Below are 12672 nucleotides of genomic sequence, written 5' to 3'. Positions count from 1 at the left end.
CAGTAAATGACCCCACACTTGAGTGCTAGGCCAGAGACAGATAAAATGCAAGTGTTAAGAAAAAAAAACAATTTTAAAAATAAGTGCACGTAGGAAATTCAGTAATCAGCTCTAGGTTGTGTTCTAAATACAGTTACCAACACAGAAATCAAGTTTAACAAGCCAGAAAATGCTCAAAAGTAGGTGGCAATGCAGAAAAACTTAACAAATAATCTGAAGCAAAATACTTAAAATCTCAAAAGTGGCTCCTTTCTTCTCTCAGAGTTTTCTCCTCTTGGTGGGTGCTTCACCAACAGCCAACAAGTCCGAAATTTAGGACCTTTTTGTACTTGTTAGGTATACTTTTTATAGCTCAGAGTAGATTCTATAGCAGTTTGTTAGTGTTTATCCCCCCTTCTAAACTTGTTTTCTCCTTAGAGAGTTTTCCTTTCCCTCCCCCACCCCCGTTTACCTTTCAAAGTAAGCCGTTTTAGTTAGAGGTTTATCATTGTTTTATTTTTAAGGTAGACAAAAGTTTTCTTTTTAGTAAATTGTGGTAGCTTGTAGGTCTTATATTATTATAGTGTGTGTGTGTGTGTGTGTGTGTGTGTGTGTGTGTGTGTGTGCTGTTAGGGTGTGGTAACTTGTGTGAATTGCGTGTATTTTCTTTTTTTCAGTTACCTACTCTCCACTCTACTTGTTATTTGTATTTGATTTTCCTTTACAGGAATGTCTAAAGACACAAAAGTGTTGGGATTCAAGAAGTGTGATTCATGCTGTCAGAAAATGTCTCTGACAGATGGTCACACTTCTTGTGTCTACTGCTTGGGCTCCCTACACCTGCAGGACTCTTGCTCGGTGTGTCACACCTTTAGTCCAAGAGTCCTGCAGGGGCATAGGAATAAGCTTATCCTGAGGGGTTTGCTTAAACCTGAAGGATCACCGGCCAAGACTCAGTCAGTGAAACCTTCTAGGCCATCAGAGCCATCTGCTCACAGCTCGGAGCTGTCGCCAGGTATGGCTTCTGCTTCAACTTCAGTTCTGGCTGGAACTGAAGTACCTATCTCTACGTCAACTTCGGCTCCGACTGGAGCCGAAGTACCTATCTCTCAGTCGGCTCCGACTCTTCCGTCGAAACCATTAGGGAGTCGGAAACGCACCAGGTCACCATCATTGGAGTCGATACACTCGGCTCCAGGGTCACCCTTATTGCAATCTGAGCGGAGTCATCGATCCCACTCTTCTCGGTCGTCTAGGCTATCTGACCATGATTTGGAGAGAGTGGTGAGCAGGCTTTTAAAGTCACAGGCCCTGGCAAAAATGCTACCCAGCCCCCTTCACCAGGGTTCGACTCTACCTGTTTCTCCAATAGTTCCTCCTTTGACTCATCCCTTGAGTTTGGAGCCGGAGCATGCTGTAACTGGAACTGTGGGTCCGTCGGCACCGATACCTCCCCTTTCGGTGCCGTTGTCGGCTCCGATCTCTTCCATGGTGCCATCCTTGGAGGGATCTGGGCGCCGGGACTCCCTCGTCAGCTCCGAGGGGGTGAGTGGCATCAGACCCTTGTCCGACCTCGTTCTCCTTCTCGGAGCTTCGGCGCAGGTGAGTTCGGCTCCTACATCTGCTTCGGAGCCGTCCCTCTTGGTGCCGGGAAGGATTCCGGTCTCTTCGAAGCCAGAGCCTTCTATGGCATCGGGAAGGGGTGCCTTCGAGGTCATGAGTGTGCTGGCATCTGAGTCAGCCTCACGGTCGACCTCATCGGCTCCGCCCCCCATCGTGCCTGCTCCTGCCTCTGCCCCTCCTCCAGACCCCAAGCGTGGGGAACAAGCACTCCAGGGCACCCCATTGGGTGTATCTTCCTCTTCCGAGGCCTCCCCCTGTTCATTCATAGGATCTCCTTAAAGAGTTAGGAGATACCCTTCAAGATCCATCAGCTGCGGGGTCTCAGGCTAAGATTGCCTCCCAGCTGGCGACTCTAAATTTTGTAGTAAACTCCTCCATGCGGCTCATCTCTTATGCAGCCGATGGAGCGAGTAGGGCCGCAGGCACAGGTGTGGCTTTGAGGAGACACGCTTGGATGCGGTTATGCAACTTTGCAGAACCCTTTAAGGCGTCTTTCACCAACACCCTCTTTAATGGTTCTGCTCTGTTTGGACCACAGGTGAAGGATACCCTTACCAGGTGTGAGCAGGAAGGCAAGACTCTCTCTGCCGTTGGAGTCCGTTTTTCCACTCCTTCAAGACCGTATCCCAAGGGTCAGAAGAGTGGGAAGATGTGGTTCCGGAAATCCCATGGAGCCATGCCTGACACACGTGGAGAGGTCCCCTCCGGGGGCAGAGGAGGGAACAACAATAGACGCCGCCCTAGGGGCAGGGGAGGTCCACAAAGTCAGGGCCAAAGAGAACCCTTCTCTGACAAGCCCTTCCAGCATCCCTGAAGTGCTGCCCGGCTGTCCACCTTCGGAGGCAGTCGGGGGAAGATTATCGCTGTACCCAGAAGCCTGGCAAAGTATAACAGAAGACAAATGGGTACTTTCTATCATATCCGAAAGCTAGAAAATCCCCTTCTTTCGCACTCCCTACATTCCCAACAAATCCCTTCCAGATGTTCCACCCAATCTAAGGGATCAAGCAGTTCAAGAAATTTCAAAACTGCTAAGAAAAAGAGCCATCCAGTCAGTCCCAGCAGACCAACAAGGATCCGGAATTTACTCAAGGTTCTTTTTGGTACCAAAAAAGACAGGGGATTGGAGACCCATTCTGGATCTCAGCAGACTAAACAGGTCTGTTCAAAGAACGAAGTTCCGGATGGTCACACTACAGTCCATTTTACCCTTTCTGGGACAGGACAATTGGATGTGCTCCATAGATCTTCAGGATGCGTACTACCATATCAAAATGCACAGACGCTCCAGAAGATTCCTCCACTTCCGGCTGGGAGCCAGTCATTATCAGTTCAGAGCGGTGCCCTTTGGTCTCACCACAGCCCCCAGGGTGTTCACCAAATGTTTGGCAGTAGTCACCGCTCACTTGAAACGGCAAGGATTCCAGGTGTTTCCATATTTAGACGACTGGCTCCTTACTGCAACCACCAGGCATCACCTGCTGCTAGCCCGAGACTACACCATCCAAACGTGCTCCACTCTAGGCATCACAATAAATTTTGAAAAGTCTGCATTGTCGCCTTGTCAATCTATCACCTTTATAGGTGCAAACTTAAACACAAAGGACATGTCACCGACTCTACCAGTAGACAGAGTGTTAGCCATTTGATGACATGTGCAGGTCTTATTAGGATGCAAAAAGATTCAGGCCAGATTTGTCCTAAAAACATTGGGTTTCATGGCAGTGGCTATAATACTAGTCCCCCTCGCACGCTTTCATATGAGGATTCTTCAGTGGATGCTGTTCACACAATGGTCTTTCCAGCAACTCCCGATGTCTCACAGGATAATGATCACACAGTCATGCAAAAAACAACTTGTTTGGTGGATGGTTTCCCCATCATTACACCAGGGCAGACCATTTGTTCTTCCTCCCCCAGTAGCTACGGTGACCATGGACGCCTCCCTGATCGGGTGGGGGGGGGCATTATCAGGGCAGAACAGTACAAGGCACCTGGCAGCCTCACGAGTACCATCTGCATATCAATGTCTTGGAGATGAGAGCCGTGCTTTTAGCGTTGCAAGCTCTTCAGAACTCTCTTCCCACTGGGACCATTGCAATTCAAACAGACAATATGTCAGTGGTATGGTACATCACCAAGCAGGGCGGAACCAAGTCATACCCCTTATGTCGAGAAGCACTCAGACTTTGGCAGTGGGTGAGCTCTTCCCAACGGTTTCTGATAGCAGCGCACATCCCTGGGAAGTCCAAAGTTATAGCAGACAGGCTGAGCAGAGCAATTCTTATGCCTCACGAGTGGTCTCTGAATCAGACTGTGGCGGACAGAATCTTCCGCAAATGGGGTCAGCCTTGCTGCGACCTTTTTGCCACCCCCTTCAACAGCAAGTACGATAATTTTTTCTCTCTCCTACCTCTTCCCGGACACCTCCCCAGAGACGCTTTAGTTCACAGTTGGCCCCAGGGACTTCTTTATGCATTCCCCCTGATTCCCAAACTAATTCAGAAAGCTACCACACTGGGATGCAATATGATCCTCATTGCCCCTTACTGGCCTCGACAAATTTGGTTCCCCTTCCTGCATCATCACCTTCTGGAGCAGCCCTGGACCCTTGACCAAATTCCAGATCTCCTGATCCATCAATCTGGCGGGCTGCACCAATCTCTTCAATCTCTCCAGCTCACTGCTTGGTTTCTCCACTTCCGACTTTAGCCAGGCTTCCCAACATCTCCCATTAGGTGCGTGAAGTCATCTTATCCTCGCATAAGTCAACCACTAGAAAGACTTATGCTAGTAAGTGGAAACATTTTTCCTTATGGGCAGAGAACAGAAATATAGATCCCTTTTCAGCCCCTGTGCACCATATTTTAGATTTTCTAGCAGAACTTTTTTGAACTGGATCCTCTTCTGCCACGATTAGAGTTCAGCTAGCTGCAATTTCACACTTTCATACGGGCCTATCTGATTCAAGCATCATGTCCCATAAGCTTTGTAAAGCCTTTCTGAAGTAAGAGATTCCCCGTCTGCGTGGGATCTGAATTTGATTTTAGCTTCCCTGATACTGTCCCCCTTTGAACTGGCAGCTTCTTGTTCCTTGAAGTTTTTTTCTTGGAAAATCCTTCTTTTGGTTGCAGTTACGGCTCTTTGTGTTCGTCCTCCTTACCTAGTTTTTCACAATGATAGAGTTTCTCTTCGGACTAATCCTTCCTTTCTCCCAAAGGTTACTTCTGATTGTAATTTGAATCAGTCCATTGAACTGCCCGTGTTCTTTCCGAATTATTCCAACAAGGCAGAATACAAATTACATCAGTTGGACGTCCATAGACAATTATGCTTTTACTTGCATAGAACCAAGCAATTCAGAAAATCAGACCAGTTGTTCCTGTCTTACGCTGAAGGAAAACAAGGCATACCGATGTCAAAAGTCACTTTATCTAGGTGGTTGTCTTCTACTATTACCTTTATATATCAGTTGAGAAATAAAGACCTTCCTGCTAAACCCACAGGTCACTCCACCAGAGCTTTAGCTACTTCTGTGGCTTTTCAGGCTAGATTGCCAATGGAAACTATTTGTGCGGCAGCTACCTGGGCTAATCCACATACCTTCATTTCACATTATAAGCTGGATGTGGCTTCCAGAAGCAGAGCTGATTTTGGTTCCACTGTTCTGAAGAGTCTGTTCCGATGAGCCACCCAGGATTGAGGTGCTAGGGACGCTGTCCCAACCAGCAAGAATAAAGGCGAGATAGGCAACTTAACATTAAGAAGTTATGTACCTACCATAATGTTCCATGTTAGTTGTCTTCTTCTCGCCTTCTTTCTTGCGTCCCACCCTCCATCCCTCTATCCTAGTAGACCGGGAAGTGTTCCTTAGGCTTCTTTATCACTGGCTGAGTCTTCTCTGGCTGTTACTTCTGACTGTCAGTCTCTCCAGTAGTTTCCTGTATCCTGCTACAGTTACTGTATTATCATGATTATTATTATTATGTCTGTAGTTAGGTTAACAAACGAGATCTGGGTATCTAGCGCCAGGCATCATGGGATATAGGAGGGGGCCTCGAGCCAGTAAGCAGCTCTCGAGCTTTTGAAGATGGCCGAGTCGGAGCCAAGGATCGGCTCTGAACCCAACCAGCAAGAAAGAAGGCGAGAAGAAGACAACTAACATGGAACATTATGGTAGGTACATAACTTCTTATTTTATATATACCTCTTTAGAACTTCCCCTTTCACTAATTTTTTTTCCTTCCTTAACCTACTTGTTCAACGTAAATCTTTGTTACCATTGCTGGCATTTTTTTTATTCTTTTTTCTCCATTTGGTAGTTCCTGTTTACCATTGTTTGTAATCTTTCCCTTACCATTTGGTAGTTCTTGTAATAACATTGTCGGTAATCTTTAATGTTTTCCTTCTTACCTATATTGTATAATTAAAAAAAAAAACTTCCTTCTTTCTGCTTTAATTTACCTCTGTGTTTAGCTGTTTAAAATGTCAGATAAACTTTCGGGTTTTAAAAAGTGTGACAAATGTGGGCATAAAATCCTGTTGTCAGATGCCCATGATTTATTTATATACTGCTTGGGTCCTGACCATTTGCAATCTTCCTGCTCTATTTGTAAAGCCTTCAGTTCCAGAGCACTATTGGACAGCAAGAACAAACTTATTCTCAAGGGCCTTCTTCCTTCGGCCTTTGGAGACTCGCTTACTGGAGCTCAAACCTTCAAGACAGAAGTCAAGAAAAGACATTCTGACTAACCCAGATCCTCTCATTCCTCTTTGTATCCAGCTTCGGAACTGTTTAAGAAGATCTGAAAAACTTTGGATCCTAAAGGCAAGCTTTCTGATCCAACTACGTTGGATACAAGATCCTTGTCTTCGGATCCAGCTCATTCTGGACCAAAGCAGCCACCTAGAATTAGATATGCATCTTCCTTGGATCCTCATCCCTCTTGGCTCCCATCCCCTTTGCTGGAAAAATGCCATCATTCAAGATCTCCCTCCATAGCTTCTTCCCATTCTTCCAGAAGTCTCACAGAAGCTGATGTGGATAGAATAATAAAGAAGTTTCTCTTGACACAAATTCAAATAAGAGATGTTCTGTAGTCCTATCTTGCCTTCATTCTTACACAAGGCCTCCGACTCAGCCGATTACAAAGCTTAAAGTCTCTTAGCTGGCTCATGGCAAGGTAGGTATCCCATAGTGCACTAGTACATTCCCCAGATCTCGTTTGCTGCATCTACGAGTTCAGAAGTGCTTCTTGCTTGGCCGTGGCTAAGTTCAAAACTTTTTTTATTATTCGTATTTTACTGATATTTCTTGATATATACAGCTAGTTATACTTAATATTAGTGATAGTTATCGCATAGGTAGTTTATAGAAGTGTTTTTTGCTATTTACTTAGTTTTTGAGAACTTGTTGGCTGTTGGGCCCTTGTTATCTGTGTGGTATCCTGTGTGCTATTTTCTGATACAGTTAATTTTCCTTAGGTCCGCGTTTGTGTTAGGGCCTTGTTTTTCACATTTTATCGATTAATAATTGTGTGCAGTGTTGTTTGCCTTTTCATACTTGCCTGCTGCTTAACATTCTCTTTTTTCCGGCTTAGCTTCTGCCTCCTATCCAGCTAGGTCCTTTTAAGTTAGAAGATCTATTCCTCTGTTTAACGTTGAATTTTTCTAACAGGGCTAGGCCCGTTTAAGTTAGAGGACCTAGTCCTCTGTTGTTTCTCGTGTGTGTGTGTGTGTGTGTGTGTGTGTGTGTGTGTGTGTGTGTGTGTGTGTGTGTGTGTGTGTGTGTGTGTGTGTGTGTGTGTGTGTGGTTTGTTAGGGCTAGGCCCATTTAAGTTAGAGGACCTAGTCCTCGTTGGTGTGTATCTCCCTTAGGGTGAGGCTTGTTTAAATTAGAGGACCTTGTCCTCCTTGTTACTGTTTCATAGAGCTTTTATAGCCATGTCAAAAGAGTCTGAAGATCATAAACCTTCGGGTTTTAAAAAGTGCTTTAAGTGCTCCCAAAAAATGTCGATTACAGATGGCCATAGTAATTGCGTTTATTGCCTCGGAGCCATTCACCTGTAGGAAACTTGTTCGTTCTGTCACTCCTTTAGCTCCAGAGTTCTCCGGGAGCGAAAGAACAAGTTAATTCTGAAAGGTCTCCTCAAGCCTTCCTTCGAGGAAGACTTAGCAAGCTCTTCTTCATCTTCAAAGTCTCATTCATCTAGAAAAAAGAAGGTCAAGTCAGCCAAGAGACATTCTCCGGTGCCGACTATTTTGTCTGAACCTCCTCAGAAAACATTAAAACTGGATAAAGCTTCTAGCTCTTCGGCTCCACTGTCCACGGAGCTGGTCAAGGTGGTCGATGTTGATACTGCAGTATCGGCCCCAAGCCTTTTGGAGGCAACTACTGAAAAATTGTATCAGAGCCGGTCCAGAGATCTTTTGCCGGTCTCCCCAACTTTACGATCTCCCATTTTACAGAGATCCAGGTCATCTACTCTGTCATCCAGATCCTCCAAAAGCCTTTCAGAAGAGGATGTAGAGAGGAGTATTGCTTAGACTCTTGAAGTCATCTGGTTTGCCCAAATTGTTGTTGGGTTCTGGAGCCATCTGAGTCCATTATCCCTGTTGTGGTTCCTCCTCCAAGCCAAGTCGGGCATTCTGAGCCAGAGATTTCTGTGCCGCTTGGTTGTGGAACCCTCAGTTCCAGCTCTTCTTGTGGCTGTCTCGGAGCCGAGTTCCGCTCTGACACCCTCGACGCCATCCAGGGTGTCTAGGAGCCGAAGCTCACCGGTCGGCCCCAACAGGGACACTTGGACTTGAACCTCTTCGATGCCGAGTCTCCCTCTCGGTGTGTCGGCCAGGGAGAGCTCGGACCCTACATCCGTATCGGAACCGATCACTCTGGAGCCGAGGACTACCTCCATTTCCTCGAAACCGGGGCTGTCTTCAGAGCCAGAGAAATCTGCATTTGGGATGATGAGGAGCATGCTGTCTCGGTCATCAACTCCGCGCAAGGATACCGATACTCTTTCCCCTCAAGCACCAACCTCTGTCTCAGCACCTTCTCTCTCTCTCATGGCAGCAGAGACCTGCAGCCTCAGGAGACCCTGTTGGGTGGCCACCAGTCTTCCGAGACCTCCCCAGAATACCCTTCTGAGGAGCCCCCTCGGAAGAGGACATGCAAGAGGAAGCATGTAGACTCCTCGGATGAGACCATCACCTCAGACACTAACCTCAAGGAGTCAGAAGGGTCCCCCAAGTCGTCCTCTGATGATGTCTCCTTTGTAGACATCTTAGAGATCCTAAAGCAGAGAGGCGGCTGGCCCACTGTCACCCCTTCTGATGAGGAGTCAGTGTACCTGAAGGCTTTCGGGTTTCAACCTTCAGCCTCTTGGGTGTCTCCACCTTTTGATGAACTCATGGACCTGGTTAGTCGAAAGGTGTGGGAAACTCCTGATGCCATAGAGCCAGTCCCCAGAAGACCCAACAAATTTCCCTCAGCCCCAAAAGAGAAAGAGTTTCTGACCCAAGGGCGTGCCTGTAGATGCCATGGTGGTGGCGGCGGCCACTAAGAAGGAATTAGTGGAGACTTCTTCATCTGTCCATTAACCGAACAAGGAGTCTCGAACGATGGATAGATATGGGAAGCGTATCTTCTCTTCAGCAGCTTTTACCCTCAGATCGCTGAACTATCTCACACATTTTACTAGGCTTCAGAGAGATCTCCTCAAGGAGCTAGGAGATACTCTTCAAGGTACATCTACTGAAGGAGTCTCTGAGAAGGTGACTGCTCAGTTGTCCACCTTAAATTCCATCGTGAACTCCTCCATGAAGCTGATCTCCTATGCAGCCGTCAGAGCGAGTAGGGCAGCGGGTTCGGGAGTTTCCTTTAGGAGACACTCCTGGATGCGCTTATGTAATTTTGCGGAGCCTTTCAAGTATACCTTTACTAACGCCCCCTTTGACGTTTTTTCTCTGTTTGGACCTAAGGTAAAAGATACACTCACCAGGTGCGAACAAGAAGGGAAAACTCTCTTTGCCATGAGAGTACGTTTTACCATCCCTTCTAGTCCATATCCCAAGGGTCAGAGAGGTGGTAAGATGTGCTTCAAGAAGTCCCAGAGATTTTTCCTAGATGCACAGGGTGACTCCTCCTTCTGAGGCAGAGGAGGAGGAGCTAATTGTAGACGTCACCCTAGAGGTAGGGGGGGGCCGCAAAACCAGGGTGGCCGCAATTCTTTTCTAGGCTGTCCCTATCAGCGCTCCTGATGTGGGGCCCGGCTATGCTTCTCTGGAGCCAGTCGGGGGTCACTGATCTTTGTATCCAGAAGCCTGGCTAAACATCACCCAAGACAAATGGGTACAAAGAATAATCACCAGATGATACTCTATACCCTTTTTTCTTCCTCCCCACACTCCCAAGAAGATCCCAGATGTTCCACCTAATCACAGGGATCAAGCAACTGTAGACGTTCAAAAGTTGCTGTCAAAGAGAGTCATCCAAACCATCCCCACAGACCAGATAGGATTCGGAACTTACTCCAGATTCTTTTTAGTGCCAAAATGAACAGGGGACTGGAGGCCCATATTGGACCTCAGAAAACTAAACAAATGTGTAAAGAAGGCCAAGTTCCAGATGGTGACACTGCAGTCTATACTCCCTCTGTTAGGGAAAGACAATTGAATGTGCTCCATAGACCTCCAAGATGCGTACTGCCATATAAAAATAGGCAGAGCATCGAGGAGTCATTTACACTTCCGGCTGGGAGCCAGTCATTACCAATTTTCTGCTCTGCCCTTTGGTATCACCACAGCTCCCAGGGTGTTCACCAAATGTATGGCGGTAGTGACAGCTCACCAGAGACGTCGTGGATTCCAAGTGTTTCCATACCTGGACGACTGGCTTCTGACCGCCACCACTAGGCACCTACTCCTACAAGCCAGAGATTCAACCATCCAGCTCTGTTTCCAGCTGGGGATTACAATAAATTGGGAAAAGTCTGCCTTATCGCCCTCTCAATTTGTGACTTTTATAGGTGCAGAAATAGACACAGTCTCCATGCTAGCTCGTCTCCCTGCAGACAGAATTCAAAACCTCAGACAACAAATTCACAGTTTGCTTCCTTTACAGAAAGTCAAGGCAAAGACAGTGCTGAAACTCTTAGGGACCATGGCCTCTACCATAAATCTAGTCCCACTAGCCAGATTGCATATGCGAATTCTTCAATGGGTTCTTTTTTCCCAGTGGTCTCTCCAACAACTGCTTCTATCTCACTATATCCTCATAACAGAGTCTTGCAAAAAGGACCTTCGTTGTTGGATTCAGCCCATTCAGCTGACAACAGGCACTCTATTCCTCCCTCACCAACCCGTTGCCACTGTGACCACGGATGCCTTACCGATAGGGTGGTGGGGCATTATATAGGCAGGACTGTCCAAGGCACATGGCAAGATCACGAGGCTCACCTGCATGTCAGTGTCCTAGAGATGAGAGCAGTGCTTCTAGCATTGCAAGCACTTCACGACTATCTTCCCTTGGGGATGATAGCAATCCAATCAGACAATATGTTGGTGGTATTTTATCTAAACAAACAAGGAGGAACCAGATCTTACCCCCTTTGTCGAGAGGCTCTTCGTGTTTGGAAGTGGGCGATATCTTCCCAATGCTTTCTAGTAGCAACGCATATCCCAGGGACAACCAATGTGATAGCCGACAAGCTCAGCAGGGCAATATTGATGCCTCACAAGTGGTCTCTGAATCAAAAAAGTAGCGGAACAGATATTCCGCAAATGGGGACAGCCTTGCTGTGATCTCTTTGCCAGCCCCATCAATGCCAAATGCAGCAGCTACTTCTCCCTTATCCCCCCTCCGGGGGAGTCACCGAGAGATGCACTTGTTCACGATTGGCCCCTGGGACTCCTTTATGCATTCCCTCCCTTTCCTCTCACATCCAAAGTAATCCATAAAGCAAAGTTCTTGGGAAACAAAATGATTCACATCATTCCTTACTGGCCTCGTCAGATTTCATTCCCTTTTCTCGGGCCTCATCTACTAGACGAACCATGGACTCTGGACCCAATTCCAGACCTCTTGATACACATGTCAAACTCCCTTCACCCCTGCCTCCACACCCTCAACTTGACAGCATGGCTGCTCCACTTCCATGTCTAGTTAGGCTTCATGAATTTTCACCTGCTGTGACCCATATCCTTACGTCTTTGCACAAACCTTCCACTAGGAAGTTGTACTCTAGCAAATGGAAAAGATTTTCTGTCTGGGCAAAAGAAAAAAAATGTAGATCCTTACATAGCATCCATCTCTGTTGTGTTAGAATTTTTGTCTGAACTCTTCCATCAGGGATCAGCTGCTGCCACAATCAGGGTCCAACTGGCAGCAATATCTAATTTTCATTTGGGACAACATGAGCCTAATCTAATGTCCCACAGATTATGTAAAACCTTCCTTAAAGGTGCTACTTTGCTGAGACCTCCCTTTCAGGAACCTGTACCTCCTTGGGATCTAAATTTCGTTCTGTCCAAACTAACTTCCCCACCTTTTGAGCCTGCACATTTGTGTCAATTGAAGTTTGTCTTGGAAGACTTTGTTTCTAGAAGCTATCACATCAGCTAGACGAGTATCAGAGCTACAAGCACTGTCAATCAAGCCTCCTTATTTGATTTTCCACAAAGACAGAGTTTCCCTTCGTACACATCCTTCCTTTATCCCTAAAGTTTGCTCTCAGACTAATTTGAACCAAACTATCAAAGTGCCTGTATTTTTCCCTAATCATTCCAATGCTGCAGAATATAAATTTCATCAAATTGATGTTCACAGGCAGTTACAGTTCTACCTCCATAGGACTAAGGAACTTAGAAAAATCAGATCAATTGTTCATGTCCTTTTCTGAGTTTAGAATAGGTCTGCCAGTCTCTAAAGTGATTCTAATTGGATTTCGAACTGTATTTCCTTTATTTACTCCTCCAGTGGACAGATCCTCCCGTTCAAGATTAAGGCTCATTCCACAAGATCTCTGTCTACTTCTGCTGCCTTTCAAGCCAGAGTTCCAATTGACAGTATTT

The 12672-nt window shown here is 46.5% G+C and overlaps 1 protein-coding gene across 1 annotated transcript in view; it reads left to right on the top strand.

Moving 5' to 3' along the window:
- Positions 1-12672, top strand: part of CCHR2.PART1H8orf74 (chromosome chr2.part1 C8orf74 homolog) — a 462446-nt gene that overhangs the window by 196786 nt on the left and 252988 nt on the right. The gene's annotated exons all lie outside the window — the stretch shown is intronic.

Source organism: Protopterus annectens, chromosome 2.part1, assembly GCF_019279795.1.
Source record: "Protopterus annectens isolate FY-2018-M chromosome 2.part1, PAN1.0, whole genome shotgun sequence".
In the NCBI taxonomy this organism is placed as follows: Eukaryota; Metazoa; Chordata; order Ceratodontiformes; family Protopteridae; genus Protopterus; species Protopterus annectens.
Note: the sequence above shows the minus strand (reverse complement) of the source record. Positions and strands in the feature narration are given on the sequence as shown.